General features: G+C 39.0%; 1 protein-coding gene and 1 pseudogene across 4 annotated transcripts in view; one reads left to right on the top strand and one right to left on the bottom strand.

The window, feature by feature from the left end:
- The window catches only part of CPE (carboxypeptidase E), a 536,015-nt gene that overhangs the window by 12,832 nt on the left and 502,724 nt on the right, over positions 1–20,459 (top strand). The gene's annotated exons all lie outside the window — the stretch shown is intronic.
- LOC126955347 (trifunctional enzyme subunit alpha, mitochondrial-like) lies at positions 12,275–14,634 on the bottom strand (annotated as a pseudogene). Its single transcript, XR_007725907.1, has one exon. The product of XR_007725907.1 is annotated as a trifunctional enzyme subunit alpha, mitochondrial-like (transcript).

Here is a 20,459-nt window from a genome sequence, read left to right as displayed (position 1 = left end):
TGGGGATTTGAGTAGGACTTAAAAGATGCATAAGATATGGAAAGACAAAGAGAGGACTTTATTTTAAGCTAGTAAATCGTTCACACTTCTTGTGTCTTTTTCTTCATTGTTCTGAATGTGGTGACATATAAGCATTCAAGATACATTGTGCCAGATAATTATGTTCCATTAACATGTGAAATTTTCATCTACAGAAAATTTTTGTTTAGAGAATGCAGTTTTGTTTAGAGAATGCAGGTTTGTTTAGAGAATGCAGTTTTGGGGGTGCTCTCCTTTGGGGCTGATTTCCCTCATCAAGATGGTAAAACTATTTGGGATATAGCATATACTAATATACTAATAAATATAGTATATATACTAAGTGTATATACCATTATTCCATATACTAGTATATATGCTAATTATATATACACTATATAGTATATATATACTAATATAATAGTATATATACTAATATATAGTGTATCTATAAGTATATAATATATATTTATATATTTACATATGATAGTATGTATATATAATATAATGTATAATATATAGTAAATATATTATATATACAATATATTATATATTATATAAAATATGTAATATATCATATATTTACAATACAAAATTATATATTTACAATATATACAGATATATATTTACAATATATGTATATATTATATTAAATATATTACATATGTATATATTATAATGGAGCTTATACTTATATATCATATTTATATTCCATTATTCCATTACTATAGTATAAATATTATACTATTATAATGATATTATAAATAGATAATGAAATATTATAAATATTTTATATTTATATATAATTCAATGGAGCTTATCCTAGTATAAGCTCTATCCCAAATAGTTTTAATGTCTTAATGAGGGAAATCAGCCTCAAAGGACAACACCCCCAAAATTGCATTCTCTAAATTGAAAATTTTCTCTAGATGAAAATTTTACATGTTAATGGAACATAATTATCTGGCACATATATAGTCTGTTATAATATATCACGTATATAAATAATATATATAAACAAACATATAATACAGTTATATAGTATATAAGTAGAAGTATATTAAGCATATACTAGATTATACTGTACTTAGCAACAATTGATTACTGATACTTTTCCTCCCTAGGTAGCTATTATTGAGCACTCTCTAGTAAGCCATGGAGTATAAAGATGCTATATAATTTTGATCTTTTTAGGCTAATTTCCAGCAATTAAGTATAGCTCAATTAGTATTCTGTTTTGACTCTGTAATTCAAAAACTATGTTTTGTAAAAACCCACAAAAATAAGAACAAGAACAAAAAAAGCAATGCCGTCTGAGTTATTGAAGGAGAATTCAGCCCATAGATTTTCTCCATGCTTTGGCAGCTGTTTTAGAGCATTCATCCAGCTGCATTTGTCTAACACTTGAATAATGATCATGCAGTTTGTCAGATGCTTTTGGGAGAGAAATTCACTTTGCAGAAATATTTAGTATTTAACTAATTTTTCCAATTATAGGTTTTTGATTAGGGTAAATTTATTTTGAATTACTCCTGATGTTAAACCCAATCTTCATTAGTGTTCCATAGAATTGTGAAACATTACAATTATAGTTTTTTCCTAGCTAGAAGGAGCACTCTCATTTTATAGATGATTAAGTTGAGCTTCAGAGAGAGATTAAACAACCTGCCCAAGGTTCTGAAGCCCAGGAGGCTTGGAACTCATTTTCTGATACACAGTTGGACACTCTTCTTAAAGCATTTCCCATAGCAATGTCCACAGATGGAGAAATAAACATAACTATTTCTTATTGGACATGGAGGGTCATGAGCTGTTTATGTGAACTGAAGTCTGTGAGGGCGTTACTGGAATGTAACTTATCAGTATGTTTTCAAATCCTTAGAGCAGAGCTTCTTGACCTGTGTGCTGTAAATGGGTATGGGTGTGCCGGAGGTGGATGAACAGGGCCTAGGGTGGCAAAAAATCAGGAAAGCATTGAATAAATCATTCCAGCACACTGTAAGTACATAGAGAATATGTTATTTTTCTTGGCAGTAGAATCCACTCTCTAGGAAGAAACAAGCTTTTGTTGGAAGACTGCTCTGATAAACTTTTTGGAGGGCTGGGCCTTCAGGAAGGCTGAGGACCTAAACTGGATAAGAAGGAGAGGGACATATTCAGAGGGTGTGTAGACAGTCAGAGAGAGAGAAGGGAAAGACTTAAGGGCTGGTGGTTCAAGAGAAACTTTGGGGAAACAGAAATAATGGATGGGGACATCAGCAGATCTACAGTGCTCCATAATGATTCGTGGAGTAAATTACTTTGGGAGATGGGATGAAGTGCTTAATCTCGCTTTGAGTTAGGGAGTGGTAAAATCCAAGATGGCCCAAGGAAGGACAGTTCCATATAAGTTACAATACAATTATGAAAACTTATTAGCAAAGATCAGATACCTACTATACCACAGTGCTTCTGCGAATAGATTCAAGTAATTTTTTGAATTTAAGGCTGGCATCTCCCACATGACTGACATTTAGGAATCCTGGTCCTAAGAGAATATGGTAATTGGGAGTGGGCCTCTGGGAAGGGTGCTGTGGTGTGCAAGGGCAACCCTCGGTTATGTGCACCACGCAGAATGAATCATGTGTTGTGTCGCTGGATGTTGAGGCTGAATAATATAAATAACTAAAACTGGGTGAGGTTTCCTTCTAAAAAAAATCACACTCGTGTTGATCTATTCATGTGTCTGCATTAAATTTTAATGTGATTGAGAGGGCAGGATTGCTTGGGCCCAGTAGTTTGAGACCAGCCTGGGCAAAATAGCAAGACTCTGCCCCTATTGAAAATTTTTTTTAATGTGAAAAATGTTATTTGTGCTGAAGGGGATCACATATTTGTTGAGAATGTTTTCCAAACCCACAATCATCACACAATTTCTCAAAGGACTTTATTTCCATATTTGTGAAAGTTTTATGAAACATATTAAAATAAGAGTCATTGATAATGTATTGCGTATTTAATGAACAGCCTTTATTAAAAAGAAGAAATATATAAAGGAACTGTATCTGGAATGAAGAGCCTCCTTAAATGATTGGACAGAAAAGAGTGGTATGCATTACTGAATTTAAGAACATATGATATATGTGTGAATGACGTTTTTTTGTTTTGATTTTTGTCCTATGAGAAACTCTACCAAAATGATTAGTTGATGAATTCTGATGGTAATTTATAGTCAGGATATTAGCAAGCAAAATATTCCAGAGTCTTCTGGCTGATGTTTGTGTGAAAGGGTGTGTTCTCATATGAGCAGGAAATGGGCTAATAATGCAATGAAAAGACTGGAGATAATTTCATGGTTAATTTGGGGTGAAATTTATTTTGATTATAATAATATTTCTGATGAAAGTATTAAGTCTGAATTATTCAGACAATTGCTTTAATTCTCCATTTGACATTTGACCTGTGCATAGAGCTAACCTTTGGGTGTTAATGAGAGTGGAATTCCAGAGCCTAGTTAAGTAAGAGATTAGGAAGAAAGGATGGAAAGAAACTTCTACCTATGCCAAGGGTCAATGTACAGTATTGGTAATGATTTGATTGGGCAGTTTTATTAGCAGCCATTTCTTTGACAGACTAATAAAAATGACTTAAAGATTCTTTTCCAAATTATCTTATATAAATGGATTATGATGAAAAAATTGTGAACCACATTTCATCTTCTTTCTTGCTTTCTGTTAAATATGTAATCTGCTTAGAAATTAAATCGCACGGGATCGAACTTGAAATCATAAATTCCGTGCATTATGTGTAGTTCAAAGGTATTACATGATAATGCACATGTAGAGAATTGTACAGGATAGTTGGGAAATGATTCTTAACCCTCAGAGAATGCTCACTGGGCACACGCATAACATGTAGACGCCCAAAGCATTTCAGAAGTAGAATTACAAAAAACCCCCCAAAACACTTGTCATGAAAGGTTTGAGAACCTAATCTCACCTGTATGGACTGGGCTAATTCTGATATTAAGAGGAGTTCTCCCTTCTCTTAAGTAAACAAAAACTAGATTGCCTTTCATCCAATCAGTTATTCTAAGACCACTGCAACTGTTTTTCTGTCACAAAAAGGAGTTGCCCTAAAGAAGTTTCATTTGCTTTACCCTCTTTTTTTTTTCCTCCCTCCTCTAAAGGAAAAAAGGTATGTGTGTTTTGAAATCTAAAATATAGCAAAGTTTCCGTTTAAAAGTACTTTTTAGATAATCAGATTCGCTCTTCGCACAATGAGGTCTGTGGTCCCTGGGAGATATGTTATATCATATTCCTGAATTCGTTCCTGGAGTCATCTTTAACTAGGGCTAGGGAATTTACCGGGCGCTGTAACGACTGTTGGTATGACCCTCCATGCTCTCTCTGTCTCTGTGTAACTCCCACAACTTGACTTTGAGATAGATCTAAAGAAGTGAGCCATCAAATGTTGGAAATATCAGGTAAGAAGTTAAGATAGGCTGGTCATGGTGGCTCACACCTGTAATCCCAGCACTTTGGAAGGCCAAGGCAGGCAGATCACTTGAGACCAGGACCTCAAGACCTGGAGTCTGAGACCAACCTGGCTAACATGGTGAAACCCCATCTCTACTAAAATACAAAAATTAGCAGGGTGTGATGCTGGGCACCTGTAATCCCAGCTACTCTGGAGGCTGAGGCAGGAGAATCGCTTGAACCCGGGAGGTGGAGGTTGCAGTGAGATGAGATTGTGCCACTGAACTCCAGCCTGAGCAACAGAGCCACACTCTGTCTCAAAAAAAAAAAAAAGGAGATTATTAAAAATAATAAAATAGACAGAAATATAATATTTAAGATTAAAGAAGAAGGCTGGGTGTGGTGGCTCACACCTGTAATCCCAGCACTTTGGGAGGCTGAGGCAGGACAATCACTTGAGCTGGGGAGTTTGAGACCACTGACTCACTTGAGACCAGCCTGAGCAACATGGTGAAACCCTGTCTCCACGAAAAAAAGAAAGAAAAAAGAAAAAAAAAATTACAAAATATTAGCCAGGTGTGGTGGTATGCTCTGGTAGTCCCAGCTACTCAGGAGGCTGAGGTGGGAGGATGGCTTGAGCCCAGGAGGTTGAGGCTGCAGTGACTGGTGATCACATCACTGAACTCCAGCCTGGGTGATAGAATGAGACCTTGTCTCCACAAATAATAAAAATTAAAATAAAAATAAGAAAGTGAAGCCAACTGAAAACAAAAAGCATCAAAACACAGAGAAAGTTAGAAAATAAAGCTTAAAGATGAAATAGAAAGGCCAAGAAAAAATGTTTAAATGTGGTGGAGAGAATATGAACTTACTTTATATTATTGTTCACACTTAAATAATGCTTGATATATGCCAAGTGATGTTTAAAGGCACAACTTGCCCACATATCCCTTGTGGGTTTGGTACTATAATTATCCCCATTCTATAAATTAGGAAACTGAGGCCCAGAGAGATTAAGTGATTTGTTTAACATCACAGGTTTGTAAGTGGCAAAACCAAGGTTAGAATATATATGTATATATAGCTACATTCTTAAATAAATACACAATTCCGTATATTAGACAACTGTTTATTTTGTCTTCCTCCCTTCTGATATTAGCTCCTCTTTTCCCTTTTTTGGGGAAATGTTCCTTCTTACCATGTGACTTGAGTGGAAGCTGCAGCCATGTTCTTAGATACTCTTTCCATGCTTTCAAAGTAAGCATCCTTTCTACCATCTTATCTTGATTATACAATGTATTTCCAAATATTATTTTAGATTCTCTGCATTTTCATCAGATAAAACAGGATTATCTCCCTTTTATAGGACAAATAATCATTTCCACTTAAAAATGGAGCTGTATTAAAAACAAGCTTTTGGCCAGGCATAGTGGCTCATGCTTGAAATTTCAGCACTTTTGGAGGCCAGCGTGGGAGGATTGCTTGAGGCCAGAAGTTTGAGACCAGTGTGGGTGACATAGCAAGACCCCATCTCTACCAGAAAAAAAATAAAAAGAAAAATTAGCTGGGCATGGTGGTGCATGCCTATAGTCCTGGCTCCTCCAGAGGCTGAGGTGGGAGGATTGCTTGAGCCCAGGAATTGGAGGCTACAGTGGGCTATGATTGCACTACTGTACATAGCCTGAGCGACACAGCAAGTCCCCATTTCTCAAAAAAAAAAATAACAACCCCCCCACTAAGGTTTTAATAATTTAATAACTGAATAATTTAGAGGCTGGTAGCAAAAAGAATATTATTCTGATCTCAATTAATTAATTATTCTAATTAATACATAAACTTATTTTATTAATTGCTTATTTACATCAGATGCAATTTTTTTTTACTAAGATTGATAAGAGCATGTACCAGTGACAATTTTCTGAGACGTTAAGATTTGTATTTATATTTAGGACTATTCGCCTACAGGTGCATTTATAAACATATATACATATATGTATATATGTATATATAATATCGTATAACACAATATATACATATATGTATATATGTGTATAAATACATATATACATATAGGTACATGTATACAAATGTGCATGTGTATACATATGCCTACACACACATTTAAATGGAGTATGTTTATCTAGAAAATTCGGAAAGTTAGAAACTGAGAGTAAATAAACATTTAAAAATGGAAAGGCAAATGGCTTTTCAAGATAGCCCTGATTTTAGGTCAATGGAAAAAATCTAAGCAGTTATTTTAACTAAAGTATCTGGTGATCATAGCTTAGAGGATCTGGAATTTTAAGGTGGGTGGCTCACTTGACTTGAAAATCCAATATTTTTTCTGAAGTAGGTGTTGCCATGGTGACAGAATGGCTTAGCAACTGAAGACTGATTTCATTGGCTGGCTGTCTGCAGACTTGCTTGTTGAGTGGCATTAATATGTTGCCTCCTGCTGTTTTTTTATTGAGGAGACCATCTGGCATTAGCTGTATTTAAAGGTACAGTTGTGTTAAACAAAGAACAGCAGGTGATATACACTGAGGTGTTAAAAATAGGTTTTGCAGGCATTACTTGGTTTAATCAATCAATGACTAAGAAGTTCCACTTCAAATCACAACCTATTATAATCAATTAATTCACAATTCTAGGCTTTGACAGTAGGCATTAAAGGGTTTTGCTGTTGTACTTACTTATATTATAAAAATTTAATTGCCTAAATATACTCTACTAAGTGATCATATTAATCTTGATGTGCCTAAAAATTAATCTACTTGATAAACTGTTCTGTCAAATTATATGTTCATAAACTGGAGATATAGTTTTAAAATAATGATTACTGAGGATGTTTAATGTATCAGGCATAAATAGCTGTCAGTTTTTCTTTTACTTTTGAGAGTGATAAAAATAATGGATTTTCAAGTAAGATGTATTAAAATGTCAAATGCATCTATTCTACTAATTATAACTATCGATTCTAAACAGTAAATACCTGTTGTACATCTGTGAAAAGACATACCCTCTTTTTTTTTTTTGTTTTGAGAAAGAGTCTCACTCTTTCACCCAGGCTGGAGTACAGTGGCACTATCCCAGTTCACTGCAACCTCCGCCTCCCAAGTTCAAGCGATTCCCCTGCCTCAGCCTCCTGAGTAGCTGGGATTACAGGTGCGTGCCACCACACCCAGCTAATTTTTGTATTTTTAGTAGAGACGGGGTTTCACCATGTTGGCTAGGCTGGTCTCGAACTCTTGACCTCAGGTGATCCACACGCCTTGGCCTCCCAAACTGCTGGGATTACAGGCATGAACCACCGTGCCTAGTCACATATCCTCTTTTAAAGGAGTTCCCAATATACTAGGGAGGATAAGACACATGCATATGTTATGATAAGACAGAAAATGACAAGTACCTTAAGAGTAATACAAAGCAAAATTTGAGACTGAAGAATGGAGGACACATTTAATAAGGATGCTCACCAAGATTTCTGATTAGCTTAATCTTGACCAGTGTAGAGGAGAGAAGAGAATTCTAGGAGAAACAGTAGCATTCATCGGTGTTATAATCCCAGCCTCTCTAAGATTGGGTTCCAAGGTAATGTTCAGAGGATAATAACAGAGCACTTTGTGCTTAGACCTTGCTGTACGTGTAGAGGAAGCAAAATCTTTACAAGTAGTCTTTGGTCATATCATATATCATGAATATCCTTAAATGCTAGGCTGAGGATTTAGACTTCATTTTTTCGGGAGTTAATAGAAATAGACCATTTGTGAGCTGCTAATTTAAGAAAAGGATATTGTATGCTTTTGACATATTTAGGGAGGTGTTGCGGCCCCACTATCTGGAGAGAGATATATGGTCATCAGTTTGAAATGAAAATCATTTCATGGCAGAATTTGAGGACAGAGAAAAAGATTTAGGTGTCATTTGCATGACTGGTGAGGGTGAAAATGGTGATTATGGATGAGATAACTGAGGGAGGGAGAATAGACAAAGGAGAGAAAGTGTATCAGGCAGAAACTTAGAACACACCAACATTTTTAATATTAAATGAGCAAGAAGAGAGCAGAGAGATGGAGAGAAAGTGTATCAGGCAGAAACTTAGAACACACCATTTTTAAGATTAAATGAGCAAAAGAGAGCAGAGAGATGTAGTCAGAGAAAGAGAGACAGTAGGTATGATTCAGAGCTGTAGTCTCAAGATAGGACTGGGGGCATATGGCGATGCCAAATGCTGTGGAAGTTAATGAAGCAGAGGATACAGTAAAGGTCACTCACTCCCAGCACTGGTTGGAAGTCACTGGGGACATTTGGGGAAGTAGTTTCAGTAGAGTCAAGAGGAAGAAGTCAAACAAATGGATAAGGAGTAAGTGAAGGGCAGTTTCACCTCTAACACTCACCTTTTCTCTCACCCATTCATCACACCAAGCCTTTCTTTTTCTAAAGGCTAGTCAAGTGAAGCAGTGGGAGTAAAGAAGGAATAAACTAAGTTTTTTGAAAGATTACATGCTATTTTCAACACACATTCATTCCTGAACTCACATCATTGTGGTGGTCACTGCATTACTCTCTTCATATGGTTCTCACAAAGGGCCACTACTGATTTCTTAATAGGGTGACCTTATGTCTTGGTTTCCACCATGTTCAGTGTTGCTGTGGTATTTGTTAATAGAACCCTCTTTCACCCTCAAAACTGTCCTGGTTTGGATGATAAGTTATGAGTTATCCCAGCTCTTCACCACCAGTTCTAATGAGCAGTTTTCAATCTTTATCTTACTCGACCTTATTTGATTTTTTTTCTTTATACAGCTGACTACTCCCCTTTATTGTGACTTGAAACCCCACTTTTGATTTGTACTGGATAGCTCTTCCGGTTCTCCTGACACCTTCTCAGTCTTTTCTGGGGCCTTCTTTTCTGTCCACTCCGAAAGTGGTGCCATTGTTTAGAGTTCTGTTCTTGGTTTCTTCTCTTCGTTACACACCTTTTCTGTAGACAAGCTCACTCATAACAACAGGTGCAGTTACCTAGAAGCCAGTGATGGAAAAATATAACCCTTGTTTCTCCCCACTGAGCTTCAGATTTGCACATCCACCTGCCTCATACACCTTTATTATAAGTGCTGCTCAACATGTGGACAAGAACTTGAGCATTGGAGTGAGACACAAGGCTGCCGGCTCTGCCATTTAATAGCTTAACGGCCTTAAAGAAGAAAGTCTCCGTGTGGCTCAGCTTCCACTCCGTAAAATCATGAAACCTGTCACATAAGGTTTACGTGTGGGTAAAATGAAATAGCGCATGTAATGTGCTGGGCACAATTCATGGCACACAACATACACTTAATGAATAACAGAAAGTATTATTATTTCCCAAACCGTATTCTCCTCCCATTATTTCTTGTCTTGTGGAACATCTGCCTTCCTGAGTGGAGGAGGGTTTATGTGTGGGGGAACATGAAATACTTTTGGAAAGATTGGGTGATATCACAATATATGAGGCCTTGCAAGCTGGACAGAGGAATTTAGACACAATGGTGGGTTACGGGGCTTCTGCAGTCTTGTAGGCATAGAATGATTCTGTGGAAAGTGGTGTTGTAGTAAAATTAGTTATTTTAATATTAAGCCAGATGTTTTCAAAGTAGTGGCTGGGAGCCTGGGCAAAAGGCTGATAGAGTAATAATGGCGTAATTTGATAAGGACCTGGAAGAGTGTGGTGACAATGGAATGAAGAGGAAAGGCTAATTAGGGAAAGGTGATAAATGGACAGATTATTTTATTTTTATGTCAGTTCTTTCTTCAGAAGGTTATAAAATATTTCCATCAAAAGATAGATTTAATAAAGATGTAATAACGCTTCTTTGTGGATCAAGAAGCCACTACTGTTTTGTACGATTTTTATTTGTGAAAGAGAAGGAAAATGTGCTAATAATAATAGTGGCCAACATTTTCAGCCTGATTCTCTCGGTATTTGCTTAGATGATCATTCACCTCTTCAGATCTTTGAATGAATTTTGTAAATAACTGGGTCCCATTTATAACCTATATTATTCTTATAGTTACATAGAATTATTGAGATGCATAATTCAGTCTTAAAGGATGTTGGTGTTTCTAGTGATTCTGGCCTGTTACATGACACCTTGTGAAATAGTTTGGATATCTGTCCCTGAACAAATCTCATGTTAACATGTAATGTCCAGTGTTGGAGATGGGTCCTGTCGGGAGGTATGTGGATCATGGGGGGCAGACTCCTCATGAATGACTTGACGCCATCCCCTGGTGTGAGTTCTCACGAGATCTGATTAAGTGTGTGGCACCTCCCCCGCCTTACTACCTTTCTCTCCATGTAACGTGCATGCTTCTGCTTCTATCATGAGTGAGAGCTCCCTGAGGCCTCCCCAGAAGCCGAGTAGATGCCAGCATCGTTCTTGTACAGCCTGCAGAACCGTGAGCCAATTAAACTTCTTTTCTTTGTAAATTACTCAGTCACCAATATTTCTTTATAGTAATGCAAAAATGGCCCAATGCACCATGTAAATTAAAATATACACTTTTTGTGACAAATATGTCACAAAAAGATTTACTCTTCCCCCGAAGAGGAGTCAATACGAAAACCTGAAGAATGTGGCAAGTAGAAAACAGAAATGAGAAAACTACCTTTGTTTTTAAAAAATATTTTAAGATATTTTTTCTTTGGAAATAGTTGTTTTGAAATCTGGAATGTAAAATGCCAGACTCTTCTTCTCTTTTTCTGGATTTGAAACAATCGAACACTGGGAAATATCTGGCCCTGAATTAAAATGCAGGCACACCAAATTGTGAACTCAGATTGAAAAAGTTAACACTGGGAATCAACTAGAAATTGATGATGATTATGAAGAATATTTTGATTGCTATTTGATTCTTTCATAGCTCTGTAAAACTTATGTAAGCAAGCTATTAAAAAACAAAAGCTGAAGGCGACTGTTTTATGATGTGTGTATCACAAAGGAAAGCATCACTACCTCTCATTGAAACAAAGAAAGGCTTATGTTAACTAAATGTGAAAAGACAGTGAAAGAAATTTTTTTAAAAATCATATTTTTGAGGCTGAAACACATGTGCCAGAAAACAGTTTATTAGAATTACGTTAAGCAAAAATTAACATCTGCACACTGATGGGGAAGCTGTGTGGAGTTGTATGAAAAATGTTAGAGCAGTCTATTTTTGTAAAATCTGGAAGTTGGAATAGATAATCATTGGGGCCCCAGCTCTAAAATCCTACTATCACTATTAATGTGACAATGATTTAATTGTTGAACGAAATTTAAATTGTAACATATGCCATGGGGAATGTGTTTTCTGGCTTGCTAACAACATAAAAAGAGGATGTTGAAAGCCTCTTGTAATTCATGGTTTTAATTTCATTCTTTTTTTTTTTTTTTTTACAGAGTTTGGTTTTTATTGTTATATGTTTGGCTGGGTGCAGAATTACCCTCACCACCCCTGGCCACCCTGGCTTCCTGGGAGGAACAGGGAGACAGATGGCTCCAGACGGCTCTTGGCTGCCACTCTAGGCCTCAGGGCTTATACAATGAGCACAGGGGCTTCCACCTTCCACTAGGAAGTGCTAACTCTAATTCACAGTCAGACTTCACCAGGAGGGAGAGATGATCTTGGCTGAAGGCACTTGAATCAGGGAGCAAACCCAATGCCGGAGTTTGTCTTCTTTCTCGTAACTCTGATAAATCTAGACGCCACTCTGGTGGAGAACCACCTCTGCCGGAAGCTGGGGTTAGTGCACTGACTGAGTGAGGCATGAGGCCTGCTCACTGGTAACACTTCTTGTTAGGGCTGTTAGTGTGGTCAACTAGCAGCTGGCATGGGGTGAACTCTTTTCCATAGGCAGCTTCATACCTCTTGAGCCCGTCCACTATCTTCTGGGTGCTATACAGATGCACAAAGCAGAAGGGCCCTCCAAGACAAGGTGGGAAGCTGAGCCCAAAGATGGCTCCAGTGTCTCCCTCTGCAGGTGTGACCAAGGTCCCCTCTTGCAGGCACATGACTGCCTTACTCACTAATCTTGTCACTAGGCAGAACTGGATGTCTTCATCTGAGGAGACTTCAGACTTAGGAGGCATCTTCAGACTTGCTAAAATACTGTCCATGTCAGAATTCAAATTCTTACTCTTCACACCCTCCTGACAGATGGAAAAGCCCTACCCAGACTTGTGACCTAGAAAGCCCTTGGACACCATCTGTGTCAGCAGTTCTGGGTTTCCACCTCCAGACTGCTCCCCAAAGGCTTTGCCCAGATCTTTTGCCACATGTTTCGCTACATCCACACCAACTTCATCCACCAGTGTGGCAGCAACCATAGGAAAGCCAAGGCTTGTGGTCAGGGAATCCAGCTTCTTCGGGTCAACTCCTTCCTGGAGGATTCGGATGACTTCAGACATCATGGGTGCAAGACACCTGGTGATATAGAAGCCAGGTCCATCCTTAACCACAATAATGACCTTCCCCTGCTTGAGACGGACTGCTACAGCTGAGGCACTGGTGTCTTTGGAAGTCTTCCCGGTTGTGATCATCTCCAGCAGCTGCCTCTTGTCCGCAGGAGAGAAGTAGTGCTTGCCAATCACCTTCTCAGGTCTTTTGCTGATAGCGGTAATTTCACTGATTGGGAGAGCAGATATGTTACTGGCAAAGACACAGTGATCTAGAGTCACCGCTTCTACTTCCTTTAGCACTCTGTGCTTAAAACTAAGGTCCTCAAACACAGTGTCCATCACCATGTTGGTCTTTTTAAAATCCATGGTAATCAAACTGCCCAGTCAAGTTGCTGACGATGGAATCCCTTTCAAATGATGTTAGAGCTTTCTTCTTCACTTTGTTAGTCAGTCCTTTGAACACTTGTTGCTGTCCTCGGCCTAGCTCAGTGAGTGTGGCATCTTTAAGTATAGTCTTTAGCCCCTTATCCATGGAGACTTGGGTGATGCCTGCTTCCATCATCCCTGCACCAAGAATAGCCAGATGCTTAACTTCCTTCTGTGGAGCTCCAGATGTATTCTTCTTGCACAAGACCTGACCATGGTAGAGTCCCATCAAGGCCTTTGATTCTTTGGTCATTACAAGCTCTCCAAATTTCTGAGATTCAGAGAGATAACCAGCATCACTTCCTTGCTCAATTCTAGTCTTTACCATATCAATTATTTTCAGAGGTGCAGGATAAAGCCCTTTAGTCTGCTTTCACACATTTTCTTCCACTTGTTTTGTAAATTTGCTGCCTGACAAATGGAATAGTTATGGCATACACTGTCAATTTTTCCACCAATCCCTTGTCTCTCTTTGGAGAGATCTTATCAGCTAGTCCTTTGGCAAAAGTAATTGTGACTTCTTCTAGGTATTTGATTTTCTGTTCCTCTGGAAGTTTTAGTCCTGGTCCCAGGAATTCCACCAATTGGTCAACAAGTCCCATTTTCTTTGCCCTGTCTGCATGAATGTTTCTACCAGTCAGCATCATGTCAAAAGCAGCAGGCACACCCACCATTTTGGGCAGCCTTTGTGCACCTCCTGCGCCTGGTAAGATCCCCAGCGAGACTTCAGGAGCACCTAATACTGTTTTTCTGTCTTTTGTTGCTATTCTGTATTGGCATAAAATGGCAAACTCAAGTCCTCCTCCCAGGCAGGATCCACTGATGGCAGTCACAACAGGCTTTGTGGACTTTTCAATTTCTCAAATGTTCTCGGTGCTTCTTGTGACATCTGTGTTACTTCTTGAGGGGTCTTGCAAGTGGCTAACATGTTGATATCAGCACCTACAGTAAAGCAGCCTGGCTTTGATGAGATAAGGATGACACTTCTGATTTGATCACTAGCCCAGATTTCATCCATAACTTCTGTGAACTCTGAATGCAGCTCTTTGTTTATTCAGTGTTTTTACCTTTGAATGGGGAGAGTTAATTCAAATAACTGCCACATCCCCTTTGATTCCATAGTTAATATGGGTTGTGGTCAGCAAAGCAGAGGACCCTGTAAAGTTGTGGCATACATAACCTCGGGAGCGGGGGATCCTGAAGGCAGAGAAGCGGCTGAGGCTACCAGTCGCCCGGTAGGCCACCATGTTGAGCTGAAGAGAACGGCAGTGGAGAGCGCTTCTCTTTAATTTCATTCTTACCTTCTGTATTGGCTTTTTTGATTTATCATAACCAAGGAGAATACAAATGAACTGACTTCAGAGTTTTTTCCTCAGATTTCAGAGTTGTACTGTTCTTAAGCTCCCTCCTAAAACTTGCCTCTTTTATTAAATATTTTAATATTTAATGGCTGAAAATCTTTGTGGTCATTTTATTTAGTTGCAGCTTTATTGAGATAGAATTCACATACCAAATAGTTCACACAATTAAAAGTAAAATTCAATGGTTTATAGTATATCCACAGTGTTGTGCAGCCATCCCCACAATTGTAGAACATTTATATCATCACCTCAGAAAGAACCCCATACCCGTTAGCAGTTACTCCTCATTTTCCCATTTCCTCCCAATCCTGCTCCAACAACTCTAGGCAACCAGACTAATCTACTTTTTGTCTCCATAGATTTGCTTATTCTAGACATTTCATATACATCAAATTGTGCAATATGTGGTCTTTTGTGGCTGACCCCTTTAACTTAGCATAGTGCTTTCAAGGCTCACCCATGTTGTAGCATGTATTAGTACTCCATTATGTGGATTTACCATATTTCGTTTTTCCATTCATCCGTTGATAGACATCTGGGTTGTTTCCATTTTTTGACTATCATGAACAAGGCTGCTATGGCACTCATGTGCAAGTTTTTATGTGGGTATGTGTTTTTATTTCTTTTGGGTATGTACCTAGCAGTGGAATTGCTGGGTCATATTGCAATTCTTTGTTTAATATTTTCAGGGACTGCCAGACTGTTTTCCAGAATGGCTGCACCGTTTACATTCCCATCGGCAGTGTACGAAGGCTCCAATTTCTCTATATCCTCGCCAACTTGTTTTTTGCTGTCGTTTTGATTATAGCCATTCTACTGGGTGTGAGGTGATATTTTAATGTTGTTTTGATTTGCATTTCCCTGATGGCTAATGATATTAAGCATCTTTTAATGTGCTTATTGACCATATATATATCTTCTCTGGAGACACTTCCAGTCTTTTTTTTTTTTTTTTTTTTTGAGATGGGGTCCGGCTATGTTGCCCAGGCTGGTCTCGAATTCCCAGGCTCAAGGGATTCTCCCACTTCAGCCTCCCAAGTAACTCAAGTGGATTGCTGGGATTACAAGCATCATGCTGGGCTCCAATTTTTTCTTTTCTTTTCTTTTTTTTTTGAGATGGAGTCTCATTCTGTTGCCCAGGCTGGAGTGCAGTGGCGTGATCTTGGCTCACTGCAACCTCCACCTCCCAGGTTCAAGCAGTTCTCTGCCTCAGCCTCCTGAGTAGCTGGGATTACAGGTACCTGCCACCATGCCTGGCTAATTTTTTATTTTTTTATTTTTTAGTGGAGATGGGGTTTTACCATGTTGGCCAGGCTGGTCTTGAACTCCTGACCTCGGGAGATCCACCCGCCTCAGCCTCCCAAAATGTTGGGATTACAGGCGTGAGCCACTGTGCCCGACCCAACTTTTTTTTATTTTTAAGAGACAGAGTTCTGCTGTGTCTCAAACTCCTGGGCTCCGGGGATCCTCTCACCTCAGCCTCCCAAGTAGCTGAGACAACAGGCATGTGGCACTGCACCTGGGGCTATCTATTCATTTTAAATTGGGCAATTTGTCTTATTATTGTTGAGTTGTAAGAGCTCCCTATGTATCCTGGAACCAAGTCCCTTATCAGATACACGATTTGCAAAAATGTTCTCCCATTCTGTGGGTTGTCTTCTTATTTTCTTGATAGTGTCCTTTCAAGTACAGAAGTTTTACATTTTGATGTGGTCCAATTTATGTATTTTTCTTGTGTTTCTTGTGCTCTTTGTGTCATATCTAAAAAACCATTGCCTAATTTAAGGTCACAAAGATTTACACCTATGTTTTCTTCTAAGAGTGTTATAGCTTTAACTCTCACATTTAAATCTTTGATCCATTTTGAGTTAACTTTTTTATCGGACAGGTAGAGAGGGTCCACTTTCCTTCTTTTGCAGGTGGGTATCCCATTGCCCCAGCACAACTTACTGAAAAGACTGTTATTTAAAAAAGCATCCACCCCAAGCATATTTTCTTAAGTCATGAATTTCATAAGTGAGTAGAGGCAACTCAAAGATAGCAAACTACTTGATTAATGCCATTGGCTAATAAGGGGCACAGTAGGAATTTAAAAGCCTTAGGTTATCTGCTTCCAAAACCCATACTTATTTCAATATACCAGTGGTTCTCAATTTTGAGCCTGCGTCAGGATCACCTGTAGGGCTTGTTGAAACACTGGTTGCTGGGGTCCCACCCCTACAGTTTGATTCAGTAGGTCTGAGGCAGGGCCTGAAATTTTGCTTTTCTGACAAGTTCTCAGGGATTCTGATGCCACTGGTTCAGGGGCCACACTTTGAGAGCCATCATAATGCACTGTGATGGTTCCCCTATGTTCCTGATACTCGAAGAGTCTTCATTTGGGGTGGGGGGAGACACAGAGAGAATAATATAAAGTCAATAGTAGTGACAAAGGGCTAAGTGTGCATAGAGGAAGACAACAGTAATTTTGATTCGAATATTAAAAAAAGTTTCTGCAGGAGACATTATGGAATGGATTCGTTTATGGATAATCTCAAGCATTTACCTCCGTCTGGTGAAATCAGACAGCAACTGTCTCTCTTAACATTTGTTTGGTCACAAGTATGCCTAGAGCAGCTAAGCTCTCGAGCACATAAGCAAGTATATAGTGGAGTGGGTGGTGGTTCCAGAATGGTTGATGTGGGACATGCAGAGAGAGCACTTAAGTGTCAGATTATGACACTGAATGCAGGAAAGTAATGGGAGTGAGGCTGGTTAAAATTTTTCACCCACGCAGTCTCCCTGTGTTGCCCAGCTGGAGTGCAATGGTGTGATCTCGGCTCACTGCAACCTCTGCCTCCAGGGTTCAAGTGATTCTTGTGTCTCAGTCTCCCCAGTAGCTAGGATTATAGGTGTGCGCTACTATGCCTGGCTAATTTTTGTATTTAGCCAGGGTTTCACCATGTTGGCCTGGCTGGTCTCGAACTCTTGGCCTCAAGTGATCCACCCGCCTCAGCCTCCTGAAGTGCTGGGATTACAGGCTGAGCCACGGCGCCCGTTCTCCACTCATGCTTATATCCCACAGTCAGGGTTCAGTAAATCGATGCCACTTGTGAGAGAGACTAAAATAAATAATGGATTTAACTTGATGACTTTTTTTTTAAACTCTGAGTCTTTCAGTGTACAAATGAAATCTTGATAAAGAAAAGATCAAAAATAGCAGTATATCAATGCTTTTCTAAGAAACTGTGAAATACTGTGGTGACCTTATCCTGGAACAAACTAGGATGAGCCAGTCTTTATTAAATTATTTTATACTATATTTATACTTACTTTGTGCTCATTCAGGAGGACCCTTCATCTTGTTGAATTCTGTAACATTTCCTTGCAGGCCTAGTGTTGACGGGGTTTACAGGCTCTCAGGATTGTGTGCCAGTCGCCCTCTTTCTGAAGTAGTTTTATTTATAAACCACACAGATTTTAAAAAAAAACAAAACCACAAACCCACAAACAAAAAAACAGAGGCCAGGTACAGTGGCTCACACGTATGATCCCAGCACTTTGGGAGGCCAAGGTGGGTGGATCACCTGAGGTCAGGAGTTTGAGACCAGCATGGCCAACGTGGTGAAACCCCTTTCTCTACTAAAAATACAAAAATTAGCCAGGTGTGGTGGCAGGTGCCTGTAGTCCCAGCTACTCGGGAGGCTGAGGCAGGAGAATCGATGGAACCCGGGAGGCACAGTTTGCAGTGAGTCAAGATCAGGCCACTGCCCTGTAACCTGGGTGGCAGAGGGAGACTGAAAAAAATCAGAGATTTTAATAGGTCAATCTTGAACTATGTGAACAACTCACTCAGAACAACTTCGATTTGTAAAAGGTTAAAAACATGATTGAATTACAGAGCTAGGAACTGACTCCTTTTTTGATGAAGCCTGATTATTAATAGTCTTGTTCACAGCTGTGCCCAAAGTAGAAAATCACACTGGCACTGGGTAAGTAAACAAAACAGGCCAGTACCTCTGCCAAAGACCTAGCTATTAATGGCAATTTATTTTTATTACATATTTGGAATCTTGTCATCCCAGAAGGTGCCGAAATAGAAATTTAGTAATACTTGATTTAAGAGGCAGAAGTCCTGTAAGTTTGCAGCTATTAAAAAATGGAAAGAAAAGAAATGTTACAAAGGGAAGGGGACCATATTTGTGTATACATTTGTTGCTTTCCTCAAATGGAAGGTAGAATAATGTATTCGAAGATATTTTAAATATTCATATCTAACTGAAATCTGATATTAGATTAGAGAATGAGAAAATTTTGCTCAAAATTAATTTTCTTTTCTTTTAATTTATGGTGCTGCTATACCTTTTAGATTTAGGAAGGCAGAAAGGCTGTGTGTGTGTGTGTGTGTGTGTGTTCGTGTGTGTATGTGTGTGTGTTTGTGTATATGTTTGTGTGTGTGTGTGTGTGTGTGTGTGTTTGTGTGTGTGTGTGTGTGTGTTTATGTGTGTGTGGTTGTGTGTGCACTTGCACTTTGGGGTTCCCTTTCTATGGATGTTTCAGGATCTGAGGATGAAGGATGGCAATCTAGCAGAAAGCCAGGTTTCAGGGGATGTCAGAGGTAATTTCACGACTATGTTAGTAGATAAATCCAAGACCAGAGAGCATGCTGAATGGAGGACATTTACATAGTCTTTCCAGTGCTAAAGGAAATAGGGAAGTGATTATTTCAAAATTACCTAGAGGGTCTTGAGCACAGTATGACTTAAGATAGAAATCTAGCTCATTGTCTCTGATAGTTGGCCTCTTTCTCCTCTCCAGAGGGAATATTTTTTCCTTTTTTTCTTCTCTGTGGAAAGAAAGCATTAATTAAAACAAAAAGGCATTGTTGGAAAGGGAGCTTTTTTAGTTGCATAAGAGAGGTGCTATTAGTACTTGTTTATTTAAAAATTGACTTTTGGTCAAACTAAGCTATACAACTTTTTCTTTTCCAATCCTCCTGCCCTCCATCCCTCTTTCTTTCTTTTTCCCTCCTACTCGTTGCCCTTCCTCCTTCCCTGATCCCTTGTTTTGTTTAGTTTATGTCATTCTACAGAGCTCACAGTTACCACCTGGTAGGTACACTTGACATTCTAGACAGTTGGTAAATCAGTGTCATACCAGTTGCTAAATAATTGGCCAGGAATAGCCTTTATCAATGAATGCTGCTTCTCCTTTTCACTCTCCATTGAGTAAAGATGGAAACCAGCTTTGCCTCCCTTTTAAGTATGGCCACTTGATTTCTAATTTGTCATAGCTCACATGGAAACCCTGTGATGCGCTTGAGGGAGTTTTCTCATGGAGACCTCAACACCTGTAGAATGTAGGGCACATGGCAAACAGATCTGCTTTATCTGATCAAATGATTAATGCAATAAAAAAATACAAAAATTCAAAGGGGAAAAGTATGCTCTTGTTACTGTGTATGGTAAGTCGTTCAGTGGATTCTGGTTCTGCCCATTGAAGCACTACGCCTGCGGCTGGTGATGGAGGAGAAAACCTTGGACCGGAAGGAATGGGGAGAAGGCTAGTGGGGGCCAGAGAGTCTCTACATTCCTCCAGGAGGAGGAAAGCATCTCTTTAAAATGACAGTGCTTTCCTTCCACGAGAGAACCATAATTTTTGTAACTATTGGTAACTATTTTGGTCTTTCAAATGTGCCAAGCTATACCCAAGCACAACTTGTACACTGGAACAGCCTCTGTCTACGGGCAGAGCAGGATTCAGTGATGTTTAGAAGGCATTTGGGCCCCAGCCAGCCT

Source organism: Macaca thibetana, chromosome 5 (genome assembly GCF_024542745.1).
Source record: "Macaca thibetana thibetana isolate TM-01 chromosome 5, ASM2454274v1, whole genome shotgun sequence".
NCBI classification, from domain to species: domain Eukaryota; kingdom Metazoa; phylum Chordata; class Mammalia; order Primates; family Cercopithecidae; genus Macaca; species Macaca thibetana.
This window is presented reverse-complemented; position numbering and strand designations above follow the sequence as displayed.